Genomic DNA, 17499 nt, shown 5'->3' with positions numbered 1-17499 from the left:
GATCTTGTGATCTCGGGGCCGGAGATTTCTGGAGACGTAACGCAGTTGATCGCCGCTGGTGTGTGATGCAGTCGCTGGTCTTCCACAGAGACACCGCACCGCAGCCATTCCGCACCCGGTGTGAGTTAGGCGTAATGTCTTTCATTTGTCTTCGATGTCTATTGTCTTATGTCCCCATACTCTCAGATGACTTTCATTTCTCTTTGATGTCTTTAATCCGGAAGGTTATTTTTCTTTGATGTTATATACTAATAGATTGCTCAGGTTCGCTTCACAAATCTATAAAGGTCGAAGTTTCAATACAGTTACAACCCAACCCTCGACGAGCTGTGATCGTCTCCTTACACCATCAGGACCGCTCTACATACCTGCATTACCAACTTAAATGAAGTACCGTATTTTCCGCACTATAGGGTGCACTTAAAGGCTTATAATTTACTCCAAAAACCAAAGTGCGCCTTAAAATGCAGAGCACCTTATAAATGGATCAGTTGATGAATTTGTTGATCCATACTGGCTGTTCCCAAAAATTGAAACCCCTTTAAAGATGAGATATTACCTTTTTTCAACAACAAAGTGCTTTCTTGTTGTTTTTTAGTCCAAGTCCACTTGAACGTCAAGGCGTGGGAGTGCGGTCTTTAAACGCACAATCAATGCAATATTACAGAGTCCTCCCCTCACGTGGTATTACCTACAGAAGTAAAGTAGTTGCAAAAAACCCAACAACACAGTCTATGAATATTGCATTGATTGTGCATTTCATATTGCTTTTTCGACGAGCCGTGCACAGAGAGCACCCTGGCTGACTTTGCGCCAGCCACTTCTCCAAAGATCCCAGCTTTGGTCATTTATTGTATTAAAGAGACAATACACAGGGACGACGTCTCCTCTTCGGTTATAAGGTTTCTGATGTGACTGAAACTTAACGCTATATGCGTAGGTTGTTCTTGAACGATTCCATATCCGAAAAACATTCAGTAATAGTGTATAAAATGTATTGCTTACGAAATCGTTGCCGCTACTCTTCCATCAAAGGCTGCCTCGCAAAAATGACTGAAGATGCATTCAAGCTACCTCGTAAATTCAATGCTTAGTGAGGAGGTTGGCTTTACGTCAGTTTTTGCAGGATAGAATTTGGTGTCATTTCTTTGGGGGGTTAAGTAAAAATGTATAACTATTTAATTAAATCCACGCTTCCCTTGTTTTCTGAAGAAGAAACATTGCCCAGCCACAAATGCTTTCCCGACCGGGTCATACCAAAGACTATAAAAATGGGACCCATTGCCTCCCTGCTTGGCACTCAGCATTAAGGGTTAGATCACCAAATGATTCCCGAGCGCGGCACCGCTGCTGCTCACTGCTCCCCTCTCCCCCAGGGGGTGGATCAAAATCACACGGTGATGGGTTAAATGCAGAAGACAAATTTCACCACGTGTGACGATCATTGGGACTTTAACTTTATCTTTTAACTTTAACTAAAGAAAAAAACACTGCCTAGCTGGTCAGCATGTAACTGTGTTGTGATGGCCCCTTTTATGTCACCCTCCTCGTTACATTAGTATGAAGCGGGATTCCTCAGTAAAAAGCAGGTTTTTGCCTCAACTGTCATTTCCCCCTCAAATTGGTCTGTAACGACTCTAACTGTTGTAAACAAAAGAGCGGTTCTGGTGATTACACACCATCTCATCTGAGTCTACAAAATTATAAATCGATTATAAATATGCCATGCTCAATTGAATGGGTAAACAAATTACGACTCATTTGTGCACAGCACAGATAATACACAGAAGTCCTGGTCCTTATTTACCAGTGGTCTGCGATCGAATGTACATAGTATGTATTGACAACAATACATTTTTGAACAAAGAACTAGTTTGCCAGAGCCAGATATGTATTTGCCTACTCTTTTGGGCACTGTTCAATAACTCTCCTCTTGGGGATGAGTAGTCACTTGTAAAAAATAAAACATAAAATTACTTTCCAACTATTTTATAACATCAATGTTTAGTGTTGTGTTGGGCCTGCACTGACAGGTATGAAGAATGAAGATGTATGATGAAGATATGAAAATAAAATTAAAAAAATACAGGAGGAGAATGTTTAAGGTTTCCATTTTCAAACCTTCTGTTTCTTCGGCATCCAGATATTATCAGCATCAACATCTTTGTCAGCTTTCTGGCTAATTAGGTTCGATGACTACAGTGCCTCGGTATGTGTTATCCCAGTTGCCATAGCAATAGCCTCCCCCCCTACCCCACTAACAGAATGCTAACTACTTGTCACCTTTCATACACCCACATCATGCTGGCAAATGTGTGACTTACTCTAGTCGTCTCTCTGTAAAATGTAAATTACCAAATACAGAGGGATCCTTGGAGAATTCTGTATACATACTTATACAACCTTTAAAACATGCTCAAGGTTCACATACCAACGTAAGTTCATAGCTTCAGGCTAGGGTCAAATTCTGGAAGCATGCATTGTATTGTCTGACTTTACTGCTATTTTAGTGGTAGAAACTGACAGTGCTATTGTTGGATTTTGTCCACAATTTAGGGAGCGCGTTATCTGCGCCTCACGGCAAAAGCCTTTGCCAATCATCTGTTATCCAATTTACTCACTGCGTGCTCGTTTGATTTCTTCAGATTTAGGAAAATGCAAAGACACTGAAGCAGAAATTAGACTTAGACAGATTGGTTGAGTTCAATCACAATTGTTGTTCAAAAAACTCTGTTTTCAGGAAAGTACAATACAGCGCTGGGCCCTTCAAGAGCGGAAAGTCTCCATTCAGAAAAGGCAAAGTCCAAGGTTGTTAGATCAGTTTTATATTCAGTAGCACATTGTGGGCCGGGATTGATGGGCGATGAGTCTTCGGGGTGGGGCAAGTTCGAAGGAGAGTCTGCTTCCATGGGAGTGGTGCTGGTTATGGGCGATTCGGTGTGTAGGTGGGGGGCTGTTGGTGTGTGTGTGTGTGTGTGTGTGTGTGTGTGTGTGTGTGTGTGTGTGTGTGTGTGTGTGTGCGCGTGCGTGCGTGCGTGCGTGCGTGCGTGCGTGCGTGCGTGCGTGCGTGCGTGCGTGCGTGTGTGGAGGGGGCTGTTGTCTTCCATCCCGTCTCTCGGCCTTGGCGATCATCTTTGGCCGAGTTCTCGGGTGGCTCCTTCTGGCACCTGCTGGTTTTATCTCCACGTGACCTTCCTGTGAACATTCTCCTCCAATCTTGGACATACACTATCGTACCTCATTCTTCCAATTGTGTCATCTTGTGCGAATTTATGTTAGCTTTTGGCTGTGACATCATTAATCTATTGCTCTTACCTGACTATGTAAAGTTTGTGCGTCTAGCATTAGTCAAAACATAAGATACAATCAAGTACTGAACGGTCAAGACGACTCTGGCTGTGTCCATGATTCATAGAAAAATCATCAGGCATGCATTCCACAGTTCCTTAAGGGTCATTAAGCTATTTAGGCAATATATCAAAAGTCATTTGTTATTTCAAAGTCCTCAAAAATATATCAGAACATAAAGTTATAAAAACCTTTCTCATCACCACTTAGCAAAAATGTCTAGTTATGTCTTCTTTATTGATTTGGTGTGTAGGTATAATTATATGCTTAAAATGTTTCTTTTATTTATTTATTTAATATGTGAATATACTTGTCTGCTTATGTACTTTATTCAATGAGGTTTGAGCATATCTGTTTTTGTAGCGAGGCAGGACTTTTTGTATTTCGACCTCATTCCTTCACTATGTATCTTGGTAAGTAACACAGACTTGGAGGGGTGTCACCAGGAAGGTTGAAGATGCTATCAGTCAATGTCAATCTGAGCTATTTGGATTCCAATTATACCTGTCAGCTCAGTCTGAGTCTTCATCTGTCTCTGTCTGTCTGTCTGTCTGCATCTACAAAAGCTCTTTCCCGCACGAACATGCGCACACGCACACGCACGCACACAGACACACACACACACACACGCAGTGACTTCAGCAGTGCTATGCTTTTCTTCACTAATATGCATACCTCTCCATGTCAGTTAATTTTAGGGCTTATCAATTCTTCACATTACTTACTCTTAATATTCTCTCTCTGCTTTAATTTTGTTTCTGGTGGCTGATGCCTGATTGGAGAACAATAATTGTCGTGGTCTTATATATCCTTATAAATATTATAACTTATGTTATGACTGTGACAAATAGTATTATTAATAGGGAACACTAGATTTTATCAGTAGTTTCTGTATTGCTTTAAATCTTACACACTGTACACTTTATGTGGGAAAAAAGACACTTTATTATGTATGCCCACTTATAATTAAATGTAAATATTTTGAAGATGTACTCATTTGAATATAATCAATGAATTTCTTGTGGTTCCAAATAGCAAATTCAAGTCTATGATAGTGGTGTAAACGAAGTCAATTCTGCTGCCGAGTGAGTCGTGTGACAGAGAGGTGATTTGTCAAGAGCGAGCTGCAAGATCCCCCGCATCTGGGTGCGAGAAAAAGGTAATTTTGTTCTTAGAAGCAGGGGGGAAATAAGCCCAGTACAGTGAAATCTCAGTTCATGGACAATTTGTTTTTTGAACACAATTTTTAACATATTCCTTCGGTTCACACACCATGAATGCAGATGGCTCAGTTATGCTGTCTCACACTGCATAAACATGATGTGCTTTTTGATTTACACATTCTGTTTATTTTGGATTTTTTATTTGGTCTTTCTTTTTGTTTCCTGCCCTACACTTCGGAATCAAAGGACTTATCACCTTAACAACCGCAGCTTATACAGGATTTTGTGATTATGTAGAAAGTAAAAAGTAAGCACCACTTGATTCATAAAAACAGCAGCGGGACCGCAGAATGGAGCAACCAGGGCAGTGATGCGAAGTGACCCCCGATTCAAGTATCAATGGAATCAATCCTAATTTGAGCATCGATGTCACATTGATACCAAATGGATAGTATTGAAGCTTTACATTTACCGTAATTTTCAGACTAGAAACCGCACCGGACTATAAGCCGCACTAGCTAAAATTCAGGAATATTTAAAAAAATTTTCTTATGCAAGCCGCACCGGACTATAAGTCGCACGTACGCACAAGTTATTTACAAAGAAAGACAGTACACAGAAAGCCTTTTTAAAGTTTTAATAACATACTTTAAAATGTCTTTCTAAACGCTGCCTGTGACGCAGCAGTAATAACGCAGCAACACGGAATTGTGCACGCGAGTTATTTACAAAGAAAGACGGTACACAGAAAGCCTTTTGAAAGTTTTAATAACATACCGTAACATTTCTTTCCAAACATTGCCTGTGACGCGGCGGTAATACCGCAGCAACACGGAAGTAACACGGCACTAATAGGGCTGGATTTTAAAAAAAAAACATACCGGTAAAAGTCACTGAGACACGGCGGTAACACAGCAGCAACACAGTAGCACAGCACTAACAGGTAAAGGAAATGTGCTTTCGGGAGTTTGCAAACGTATTTTTTTAAGGTTGTGTTACACTTATAATCATATTAATATCTAGTATTGGAGTGCTCGTGTGGATTGGTGGGGGGCGAAGAATGTGCAGGCAAACTGCATGAACTTGTTTTCGTTGAAGTGTTGTATATAGGCCCAGACAGGGAGTACCGGACGAGAACACCTCAAGGTCGTTGAGGAACGAGAACAACAGCACGTCTATGTGGCCCGGCTTCGCGGGGAAATCCAACCACCTGACCTCAGCGATAACACCGACACGGGGAGGAGATGGCCATCGACCAATCATCTCACAATATTTTGCATGCTTTAATATTCATATTGTGTTTCTTTAAAACTGGGCAACCCGGAAGAATGTGTCGTCTTTTGGTGGTCACAAAAACGCACGAGTTTTAGTGTGAGGGACCCGGGACCCAGGCCTGTATTAGTGCGCTTTGTCAGGAATAAACAATTGGTAAATTTGGTCTGATTGATCTACTGGTCTTCTCTTTGACAGAACGAACTTGCAAAATTGTTAGGTGCGCCAGTGTATGGATTAGGACATAGCAATTTATGTGTTAAGTGTTGATCGCAATTTGGAGTCAGATCAATAACTAAAATCCGTAACCTAACACAGGGCTGGTTAAAAAAAACATACCAGTAAAAGGAAAAAAATAGCCAACTTCATCTTCCTCCTGTGCACTGAAACCATCGAAGTCTTCCTCCTCAGTGTCCGATTGGAATAGCGTTAGATATCCTTCGCCACACACTTTCTCAGTCTCTCTTTCATCGTCGCTTTTATGCATTTCTTCGAGCATTTTCCATGATGAGGGTCTGTTCATGCTAATTTTATTCATGCACAAAGCGCTTAGTTACATTAAACTAGCTATCTACATCTATAGCTCCAGAGTAGACGTGACTGAGAAATAAAGAAAGAAAAGGGTGACGCAACACGATGTCATCAACAATGGATCAAATCGACTGCCTTTAACTTAAAAGCGGTATAATATGCATTTCTTTTGTCGCCCATAATGACAGTTTGTGTATAAAAGCTTCCTTTCATTAATGTCCGTCTTGATCTCGTTTCTTTGTATGAATTATCCGGCACTATTTGCCTGGCGGATGGACAAGCGATCAACACACCACTTTTCTCTCCAGTGACCGTGTTACATATCCCTCAGCCCAGCAAAGCGGTGCCGCACAACAGCCTTTTTACGAGTGTATAAAAGTGATCAAGTCATCACAAAAATCATGGAAAAAATCCTATATAAGCCGCACCAGACTATAAGCCACAGGGTTCAAAATTTGAGAAAAACGTTGCGGCTTAAGGTCCAAAATTTATGGTATTTCTATGACTCTACTTACTATTTTCAAATAATTATTGGCTATGGTGATTTTATGTAAAGAATCATATTATGGTTCGAGTTTTACTATCGACATGGTAGCTGTTTATTACTGTTTATGTGAGATTAACTTGACGTTGACTGCAAGCAAGCTATCCCAGAGCATAGTCCACAATTTTTCCTCATGTGTTCTCTCTGATTGGCAGTTGAAGCGGAAAGGAAACCAAAACAATGGTTAATAAGGTTGCACTGATTATCTTATTTAATTAATTAAATAAAAACAAGATAGTTGACGGTGTCTGGACTAAAAGGAATTTAAGAGAGGGAGAGTTTAAGAATATACAAATTAATACGTTTTACATTGCAATTTAAAACAACAATCCAGTTATGTTTCCACTGAAGATATTTAAAATGGCATAATGTTATTTCCACCAAAAAGTATTTAGTTTCAGTTTTAGTATCTGCTATACTATCGCCTGTATTTAGGACTTGGTATCAATCAATACCAAAACCTCAGATACTGCACAACTCTATCGCTTACAGCATCATGTCCAAAGTCCGGCCCGCAGGCCAAATCCGGCCCCCAGTCAGATTTTATACGGCCCGCAGCTTCGGTCTTATTATGTATTATTTATGGCCTGCCTGCACTGTCAAACTGAATAAAAAAAAAAATCATGAAACTTGAAACTGTAATTCCTCCTATTACCAAAAGGTGGAAGCACCAACCCTATCCGCTCATTTTTGCCATGGCGACTGCAAAGAAAACGAGGAAAGTTGACATAGAGGGCCGTCGCTTTCAAGACAAATGGGAATTACAATACTTCTTCACTCAAAATTAAGGCAATTGTGTTTGTCTAACTTCTAAAGAGATGGTTGCCTTGTTTAAGGATTTCAACCGAAAGAGACACTATCAGACTATACATGCTAACACATACGACAAGCTAACAGGGAGTGACCGCGCTAATAAAGGGAAGCAGCTCCAAGCTGAACTAGCATTACAACAGCGAATCTTCACGCGGGGCTGTGAGTCAAAATTAAATCAAAAGTAAATATTACTTAATATTAAATATTACGAAGTGGCCATGTTAATACTGTTGATGTTATGAACCTGTAGACGTGACACAAACTATTACTTTCTGAAAGATATTGTAAATGACAAGAGCAAAATACACTTGTTTTAAGTTTTAATAACAGACAACTTTGCATTACTTATAACTCCTGTTTAAAATGTTCATGAGGCAAAAATAATGTAAATGCCATACAATTTGTTCAATGTTATCTGACTCTTCAGATATGAATGAAAGGCAGAATTTGTGTTTTTAGAGTTGTTCACATTTGCCTGAGTGGCTTATATATGGTTATTTTGTCATTTAAAAAAATAAGACAATTGGGACAAGGAAATTTGTTTTATAACAGTGTGTATTTGCATGAAATATTTGTCGTCAAAAAATGTCCGAGAAAAACGATTGGCCCCCAGGCCCCTTCACTTTATCAAATCTGGACCTCCTTGCAAAAAGTTTGGACACCCCTAGCTTACAGGGTTGGGAAGGGTTGCTTTGAACTGTATCCCGATATGGTTAATAGTTACATGTTAAAAAATTTGTTTGTAACATAAGTACTATAATTTTACACAAATTAAATTTATGTAACTTGGTTACTTTTGGATTACTACTACTAAATATGCTAATGATGAAAAATAAAACATATAGTTTTGTATACAATGAACCCCAATTATTTGCGGGGCATTGAGACTGGGCTAACCCGCAAATGGTCAAAATCTGTGTATTGATATTTATTAACCCATTAAGGCCTAAAACGCATAGCAAAACACACATCTTAAACCCATGTGCTTTACTTTAAAAACACTCCTGAATACCTGAAGTATTGACTAGAAATTTAACAATATTGTTGACGCCTATCAAATAATTGATGTCAACCTAAATCAAAGGCTTAAATGTTGGAACCTGCATAAGTCTAACAAGAAACAATTAGCCAAAAGGATGATCTTTCTCCCCAATAAGCCTCGTGTGCCAGTACGTGTTAAATTACAGTTATCTACTGTTCTTCTTAAATAGCTGATTTAACTGTTAATTTACATGCTATGGATGAATAGTTAACATTTCTTTACAATTATATACAGTACATTAAAAAAAGTAAGATACTGTTGTAAAATCACCGTACATTTACAGAAATTAGTTACAGTGTGTGTATGTGCAACGAGGCTTTTTCAGCATATTGTCCATGTGTGTATTGCAATTGTTTTAACCCAAAATGTCACTGTAAATAATTCATTTGTTGGATGTCTTGGAAGATAACTACGTGAATGGTTGGGTGAATGCATAAGGAGGGGCCTGACAGTTAGTTCAAAAGGTCAAAACACATTAATCAGGTTTGGTGACAGGTTGTAAGAGGCTATATTGTGACGCACCCTAAAGGCGTGAGTGTGGAAATAGCCTGAAACCATGTGGCTTGAAATTGGTTTAGTGTTGCCTTTCCCAAACTTATGTCTGAGACCATAGCACTATAACCTATTTGATCGTCAGTCAGACACATTTTCTTCGCAGAGGGCATTTTGATGATCTGTTTGATCTTAAGCATTTGTTTCTACTTATTTAGAAAAAAAAAAGAGTGACTGTGGTCTTGGTCTTTGCGTTGTAAAGAATGAAGAATACCCAGAATTTAAATCAGCAACTTTTGTTTCCTTATAACCACCTCTTCGAATCATTTGACAAACTTTCTAACACAGATGCTTTAATCATGAGCTCCTCTGGTACTGGCCTTTTAATTATTAAAGCTGGCGTCCATTGTTGGTTTTATAACCAGCTCAGTGGCCCAGTGGTAGAGTGGCCGCCCTGAGACTGGAAGGTTGTGGGTTCAAAGCCCGGCCGGGTCATGCCAAAGACTATAAAAATGGGACCCATTGCCTCCCTGCTTGGCACTCAGCATTAAGGGTTGGAATTGGGGGGTTAGATAACCAAAGGATTCCCACGCGCGGTACCGCTGCTCACTGCTCCCCTAGGGGATGGGTTAAATGCAGAGGACAAGTTTCACATCCAGATGTGTGTGTGACAATCATTTGGTCTTTACCTTTTACCTTTAAAAAGAGGCTCAAGACTCACCTGTTTAGCTTTGTTTTGAACTGATTTCTTTATTATCTATTTAGATATATACTTATTTATTTATTCGTTATCTACTTAAATAGTTTTCTGCTTCCTCAACTACTCAATCATTTTTCTATTTATTCAATTCTTACCCTTATTTATTTACTCAATTACGTATCTGTTGATTTCTATCCTATTTTACTGAATTTGCTATTGTTCTTGAGTTTATTTTTCCTATCCTAAGCTCTTTTAGTCTTTTTAAGTTTAACTCCAGGGTTTCCTCATGGGATCTTCAACACTGGGAAGTGTGCTAGGCATGCCAGCTAGAGTGTCAACCCACAGATTCACTAGACCCGAGGGACCTGGACATTATGGAGAGTCCACCCCTGTCTAATGATTTGTGGTGGTCTCTCTGGAATCATTCTCTGATAGCAAGCTGTGACACCTCTTGGTGTGGATGACTACAACAGGTAGTTTTTCCTCACCTGGATCCTCAGTTCCTCGCAATGTAACTTACAGAGCTGCCAACCTGTCGACATTTACTTCCAGAACAATTTATCAGAATTTTCATAGACTGTGTTTGACTGTGTTTGTGTGTGCGTGCGTGTGTATGTGTGTGTGTGTCTGCGTGTGTGTTTGTGCATGCGCGCGTTTGTGCGTGCGTGTGTGCCAATGTGCGTTTGAGTATGAGTAAGTATGAATGGCCTTTCTGAATCTGCCACAATTACTAGTAAGTCTTGTAGAAATGCATGGCATCAAATACCTGGCAGAGGATATCACTGAAATGGCAAGGTCATCCCAGGGTAAGATGCTATTTGAAGTCTCATTAAACATCCAACTTTATCACATGAGATCTGTGCTTCAGGGATGAAAGAGGGTCACGGTCCTGATGTGAGTGTGAACACTGTTAAGAGCAAACATTGCTCCATCTGAAGCTAATAACACATTGGAGGCCTCTCTGCTGCTGCTTCTGGTACGCCATAAATCATGTACATCTGGTTCACTGATCACCCGTTGATGGACACTGGTGGCAAAGAAACACATGTGCAGAGACCGATACAAAATGCAGAAACAATATGAACACTCAGAAGTCAGACACGTACTCATTTATCATGTTGGCATGCTTTACCTTTTCCACATTTGCAACTAATTCCAGGCTATGATTGTTTGTGTATAAATATGAGCTAATCATCCATACATAGAGTAGTGTATTATTCAATAGTGCAATGATAATGCTCCTCAACTGCTGGATACCAAAGGGTCCTGTGTTTTAATGGCATTTATAAATGTAGTCATAACAGTAGTTTTAACTCCCAAAAGAGGGGTTTGGGGGGGTCTGAAGTGATTATGAAAATTAGTGTTGAGTGCAAACTTATTTTTTTATAATAAAACCACAAAAAACAATAAAAATACAGTACAGCAAAAGCTTAGCGCACAGCCTTATGCGGTATGTGGCACTTGACACGTCGGACATTTAAATAATGAGCTCAAAATAAATTAAACATGACAAAATAACAGTATTTAAATACAAAACATACTTACCCATGGTAAAAAGCCGAAGTCCTGGAAATAATGTCCCAAAAGCGAATCAATAACATCGTGCAACCCAAGATTTAACCCCAAAAAGGTTTACAATTGGGTTTTATACATAGGAGCCCCTCTAGGATATCGTTCATTCATTTTCCGAATCCCTTATCCTCACTGGGGTCCTAGTTTTCTCAAGTAAGCGGAGTACACCCTGAACTGGTCGCCAGCCAATTGCCCCTTTTTCTTAAATAGTTTAATTGTTATTCATCAAAGTTTTCTGGGATAGGTAGTCTGACATCCAAACACTTCCCCAGAAAGCCTCTAGTGCTTAGTAACTTTAAATCCTACATCCATAAAATTTTGTAATAGTGATATGAATTGTGAATTATTTTAGGTTGTAATGCAGACTCAAAGCCTAAAACAGTCCATTGATGATCTTGTTTTGAGATGACTTACTTGATAGCAGCTCTGCTTTATCTACAGAGACAATGGACACATTATGTGAAGGGACCTGTGATAACCAGGACCCCCACTGGTGATGAGCACCATAATCACCACCATGTGATCACCAACTAAGGCATTCTTGACCCCCTGACAGTTTCCTAACTGCCTTGATTGATGATATTGTTTTTAAAAAGTGCAAATAGTTAGCTTCTACTTAGCACTTTGTGGGGTCTCTCCCCCAAAAGAAGCTGCATTCCAGTGGGGATAAAGAATTGTATCATGGCGCCTAATCAGCTTAAGTAACATAACTGCAGTCCTTTGTAAAGTATAAGCCTTAGGAAGGCGCATAGCGATAGAACTCTGTCAGTGACCAGATGACTGAATATAGTATATATATATATATATATATATATATATATATATATATATATATATATATATATATATATATATATATATATATACGTATATATACATATATATAATGTAGAGTCAACCTAGTCTTTGAATATTTATTTTCTCGCGGTAACATTAAGTCCATACATGTGACAAATTGTCTTTGTTGGGAAGGTCACCCATACTTTATAAATTGCAAAAAAAAATGTTCTGTCAAAGTCCATCACATTGGCCCAAATAACAGAAGTAAATTTGAAATGCTAGCCTATTAAATAATAATTTTCCAATCAGTGTGAGTTACAAATTACTGACACGCAATTCTGATTCTGATAAACTAATAGCTCGAACATGGACACTCAGCCAATAAAATCTGGTAAAAGCTCCTAGCCTAGTAAGCCACACCCACTAAGAAAGTTGGTCTGGAGACCACCCAATAATCATGACTTGGCCTCGGTTCAAAACGAACTGTCTTATCAAATTTGTTTACTTGCTGTGATTTATCCTTTGTGACCAACGTTATTCTTTGGTAGCAGAAATCCATCCTCATAACATTCAAAAATGGCCCGTGGGAGAGATGATAGTTTATTTCATTCAGCAATCATCTCAGTTTCAAATGACCAAACACACATATTGACTCAATAAAGCACCACCAACTGACAGCACTGTAAGCATTTATTTCAAAAGAGGTGTTTTTTTTTGTTGTTGTTTTTTTGACGTCACGTCCTCTCCTTGCTGATTGGTTCATTTTGCTGTCAGTTTTTTCAGGTTTGCTATGCCTCGGAAATGTGCTTGATATGACTACAGACCAGACTCAAACGGCGTTGAGTCTGGACTTCCAGCTAATTAGCTCCAGCTTCCCAAAACCGTGAAACCGCAAAGAGCCTACCAAAACGTGACACACAGTCGTAATTCAGATAATTTCTCCAACGATCCATTCTCTACACCGCTCATTCTGTTCAGGGTCGCGGGGGGTGCTGGTGCCTATCACAGCTGACTTTGGGTGAAAGGCTGATGACACCCTGAACTGCTCGGCTTTCATATTTTGACAAATTCAATAAATGTATTCACCAATTAATTAAATATGGCATACTGACTGTATATATATATATATATATATATATATATATATATATATATATATATATATATATATATATATATATATATATATATATATGTGTGTGTGTGTCCGCCTCACAGTTAGGAGGGTGCGGGTTCGATTCCACCTGCGGCCCTCCCTGTGTGGAGTTTGCATGTTCTCCCCGGGCCCGCGTGGGTTTTCTTCGGGCACTCCGGTTTCCTCCCACATTCCAAAAACATGCTCGGTAGGCCGATTGAAGACTCCAAATCGTCCCTAGGTGTGAGTGTGAGTGAGATCGGCTGTCTGTCTCTGTGTGCCCTGCGATTGGCTGGCAACCAGTTCAGGGTGTCCCCCGCCTACTGCCCGATGACGGCTGGGATGGGCTCCAGCACGCCCGCGACCCCCGTGGGGACTAAACGGTTCATAAAATATATATATATATATATATATATATAGATATAGATATAGATATAGATATATTATATATATCTATATATATATATATATATTAGTGCGCTCTTAGTGTTCATTGCCGGCTGCTGTCCCAAATCCTGGACAGCAGTGCTTTTTTCCTATGAGCGCGGTTGCGCTCACTGCCGTTGTCCCGACTGTTTCTGCACGGCGGTGCATTTTTCCTACGTCTCTTTTCTCGCCCAGGGGGCCAGCTCACGCGCCAATACGATACTGCTAATCGTCCGTCCTCACAGTCTGTTTTGACACGCACGCCTGCCACCTGATTCTTTTTTGCCCGACCCGCTGTGTCTCTGCTTGCCTCTGAGCAATGTGCGGATGCCCTCGCACTGGGCTGCGGGGGCACATCAATCAATCAGCACCGCAAGAGCGGAGCGGAGCCGTGACACATTTACACTTTAAAATGTTGAAATGTTTAACAATACAATATTACAAATGTCTTGTGCGGATGCCGTCACGCTGGGTTGCAGTGTCAGCCGGTCAGCACCGCAAGAGCAGAGCAGAGCCGAGACGCTTTACAAGGTTTTAGTACATGTTTAAAATACAATAACGTATTTAAAAGTAAAATAGAGTGCATAAAGATAAAATGATAAAAGTCTTGTGCGGATGCCCTCGCGCTGGGCCACGTCAGCCGGCCAGCACGCAGGAGCAGAGAGGAGCCAGACACGTTTAAAGTCTTTTGTGGATATTGTAATAAATTTACTTTTAATTTCTTATTTATTTATTTATTTATTTAAATAAGATTGTTTCTGAAAGTCAGTTTGACTTTAATTGTTTTACAAAAGTGTTTAAAAATACAAAAAAAGTGTTTAAAAACCAATAAAGTGAAACTATAATAAAGGTTCATAAAAGTCTTGTGCAGATATTGTAACAATATATTTAATCTTATATATTTTCTTTATTTTCTTATTTATTTAAATAAAGAATGATTATGAAAATTAGTTTGACTTTAACATTTTTACAAAAGTGTTTAAAAATTCAAAAAAGAATTTAAAAGTGCAATACAGTGTTTGAAAATACAATGAAGGTTCAGAAAAGTCTCATGGATATTCTAACAATATATTTTTTCTACATCGCGGATTTTCACCCATTGCGGGTGATCTTGGAACCAACTATCCGCTATAAACGAGGGATTACTGTACATAATATAATATAAAAATAACTCACTGATGGAGTAGGGGTACACTTGTCTGACTTTTGCGGGCAGCTTGGGATCATTTCCCGCTCAGTGACTGTGTGCATGTGGGTGTGGCTGGGTCTTTGTCTCTATGCATGCCCTGCTGGCGACCAGTTCAGGGTAGTAGTTTGTCTGCCTTTTGCCCAATGTCAGATGGGATAGGCTCCAGCACCCCTGCGACCCTAAACAGGATGAGCGGTGTTCAAAATGTTTGGATGGATAATAGCAATGTTCCCCAATTGAGAATGAAATGAAGAACAAAGATGAGTCTTCTTTTCTCCCCAGAATAATCCATTTTCTGTACCGCTTTGTCCGCACGGGGGTCGCGGGCGTGCTGGAGCTTATCCCAGCTGTCATCGGGCAGTAGGCAGGGGACCCCCTGAACCAGTTGCCAGCCAATCGCAGGGCACACAGAGACGAACAACCATCCGCACTCGCACTCACACCTAGGGGCAATTTGGAGTGTTCAATCGGCCTACCAAGGATGTTTTTGGGATGTGGGAGGAAACCGGAGTCCCCGGATAAAACTCACGCGGGCACGGGGAGAACCTGCAAACTCCACACAGGGAGGGCCGGACGTGAAATCGAACCCGCACCCTCCTAACTGTGAGGCGGACGTGCTAAACAGTGCCCCACTGAGCCGCCCAGAATAAAGTTAAATAATTTAATTTAAAAACAACAACAATAGATAAAGCATATATAGGGTTCAAGTCTTTTTGCAATTTTGTGCCACTGCATTGTTATTATCCAGATAGTTAATAGAAAGTATTTAGATAATTCTGCGATTGGCTGGCAACCAGTTCAGGGTGTCCCCCGCCTACTGCCCAATGACGGCTGGGATAAGCTCCACCGCGCTCGCGACCCCAGTGGGGACAAGATAATACAGATAATGATAATGGATATTTAAATAATTGAGATAATAAAGAGACAAGTTTCTCTCTTATCGTACCGCTCTAACCTGGAATTTATAATTGCATACCTTGTTCTCACTAGGTTATCGTGACACACTTGTAAAAAATAGCAAAACAAAAGTCTGATAAGACCTGCTGATATGTAACCATTTATGAGACCATGATTAACATACAGTTGTGTATTTCCCTTCATCTCACCAAATGATGCTGATTTGGTGGCTAATTTTGGCTGTCCATGACAATGTTAGTTTGAAGCTTGTCATCGTTTAAGGATATTAAATATTTGCATATTTCAAATTAAATTGCTGTCAATTTAGATTGATCATGCAGCACAAAGACAGTTAACGCGTAGCATTATGATTGAAATAATGTATTACTCATTTAAACTGTTTAATTGCCTGTGCCAATATTATTAGTATGTCGTAGAATAAATGCTTAACTTATTTTTTGTGCAGTCACATACTGAGACATGATACAGAAATAATTCAATGTTTTCAGGTTGTAGACAAAGCTTTTGTTCAGGGACATGAGGTCATGTCATTTGGTAGTGAGAGAAAGCAGCTAACGTGCGGTTTGCGGTTTGTACTGTAAATACTACCAAAAGCTACAAAATTATATCATCACGTATCTGATGTTACCAAGACATGCTAAATAGATACACGGCAGCCTGTTCTATGTCAGGTTGCTTCATGTCTAGACTTCCTCTTGCCACTGGGGAGGGACAAGCAGGGTATAATTACTTGCAGCCCCACTGACAGATCAGACACCAGTGTACACACTCCCTCCCTTTCATCTGATCACTCACCGATTCCCTGTTCTACCCTAATTCCTCTCATACTTCCCTTTCCTTAAATTCAGTCTCTTATTACAAGTCCCTGCATTTTGCTCCATCCGTTCCCGTTTTTCCTCTTTCCCTCATTGCACTTTCTTTTTTCTGCCATTCATCTTACTACTCTTTCACAGCAATACATCTTTCGTATTCACAATTCCCCCCCGCCACACACACACACACACACACACACACACACACACACACACACACACACACACACACACACATCCTTGTTAACCTCCCTCTGCAGGACCCAACTTAATTTACCGAGTTCTGGGGTCCACCCTTTCTAGTGGTCCAAGAACTATGAAAAAAATCAGGCAACTCCCAAAAAAAATCTTGTTACTAAAAATCACTTTCAATAAACACAATTTGAAACTTTTTTTTTCATGTCAGTTTTTCAGTCATATCTGGGGCCTGTTTCTAACATTCCGGCTTTGCGGGGTCCACCTTTACACACATGAGATTTTTAGTCAGTTATGGGGATCGCTTTTAATATTTCAACCTTAAGAGGTCTACCTATACACACATTATTTTTTTAGCCAGTTATGGAGCTTGCTGTTAAGATTTAAGACTTGTTAGGTCTGCCTTTATAAAGAGGATCTATCAAGTTCAACCCCAACCCTAATCTAACCCAAACATGCATTTGTGTGGACTTAATCATTTGAGAAAACCTAAAAATTTTGTTAGTGTTATTAATACTTTCATCTGGCTAAATATACTAGATATACATTGAAATGTGCATTCTAAAA

The 17499-nt window shown here is 39.8% G+C and overlaps 1 long non-coding RNA gene across 2 annotated transcripts; it reads left to right on the top strand.

Moving 5' to 3' along the window:
• The first annotated feature begins 3 nt into the window (after positions 1–3).
• Positions 4–5949, top strand: LOC137840563 (uncharacterized). 2 transcript variants are annotated; one of them, XR_011087302.1, is made up of 4 exons: positions 4–120; positions 2741–2808; positions 4384–4507; positions 5610–5949. It is a non-coding gene; the product is annotated as an uncharacterized lncRNA (long non-coding RNA). The 2 variants fall into 2 exon arrangements; XR_011087301.1 differs by having other exon boundaries at positions 4384–5949.
• Positions 5950–17499: the final 11550 nt, after the last annotated feature.

This window comes from Syngnathus scovelli, chromosome 8 (assembly GCF_024217435.2).
Source record: "Syngnathus scovelli strain Florida chromosome 8, RoL_Ssco_1.2, whole genome shotgun sequence".
NCBI lineage: Eukaryota > Metazoa > Chordata > Actinopteri > Syngnathiformes > Syngnathidae > Syngnathus > Syngnathus scovelli.
Note: the sequence above shows the minus strand (reverse complement) of the source record. Positions and strands in the feature narration are given on the sequence as shown.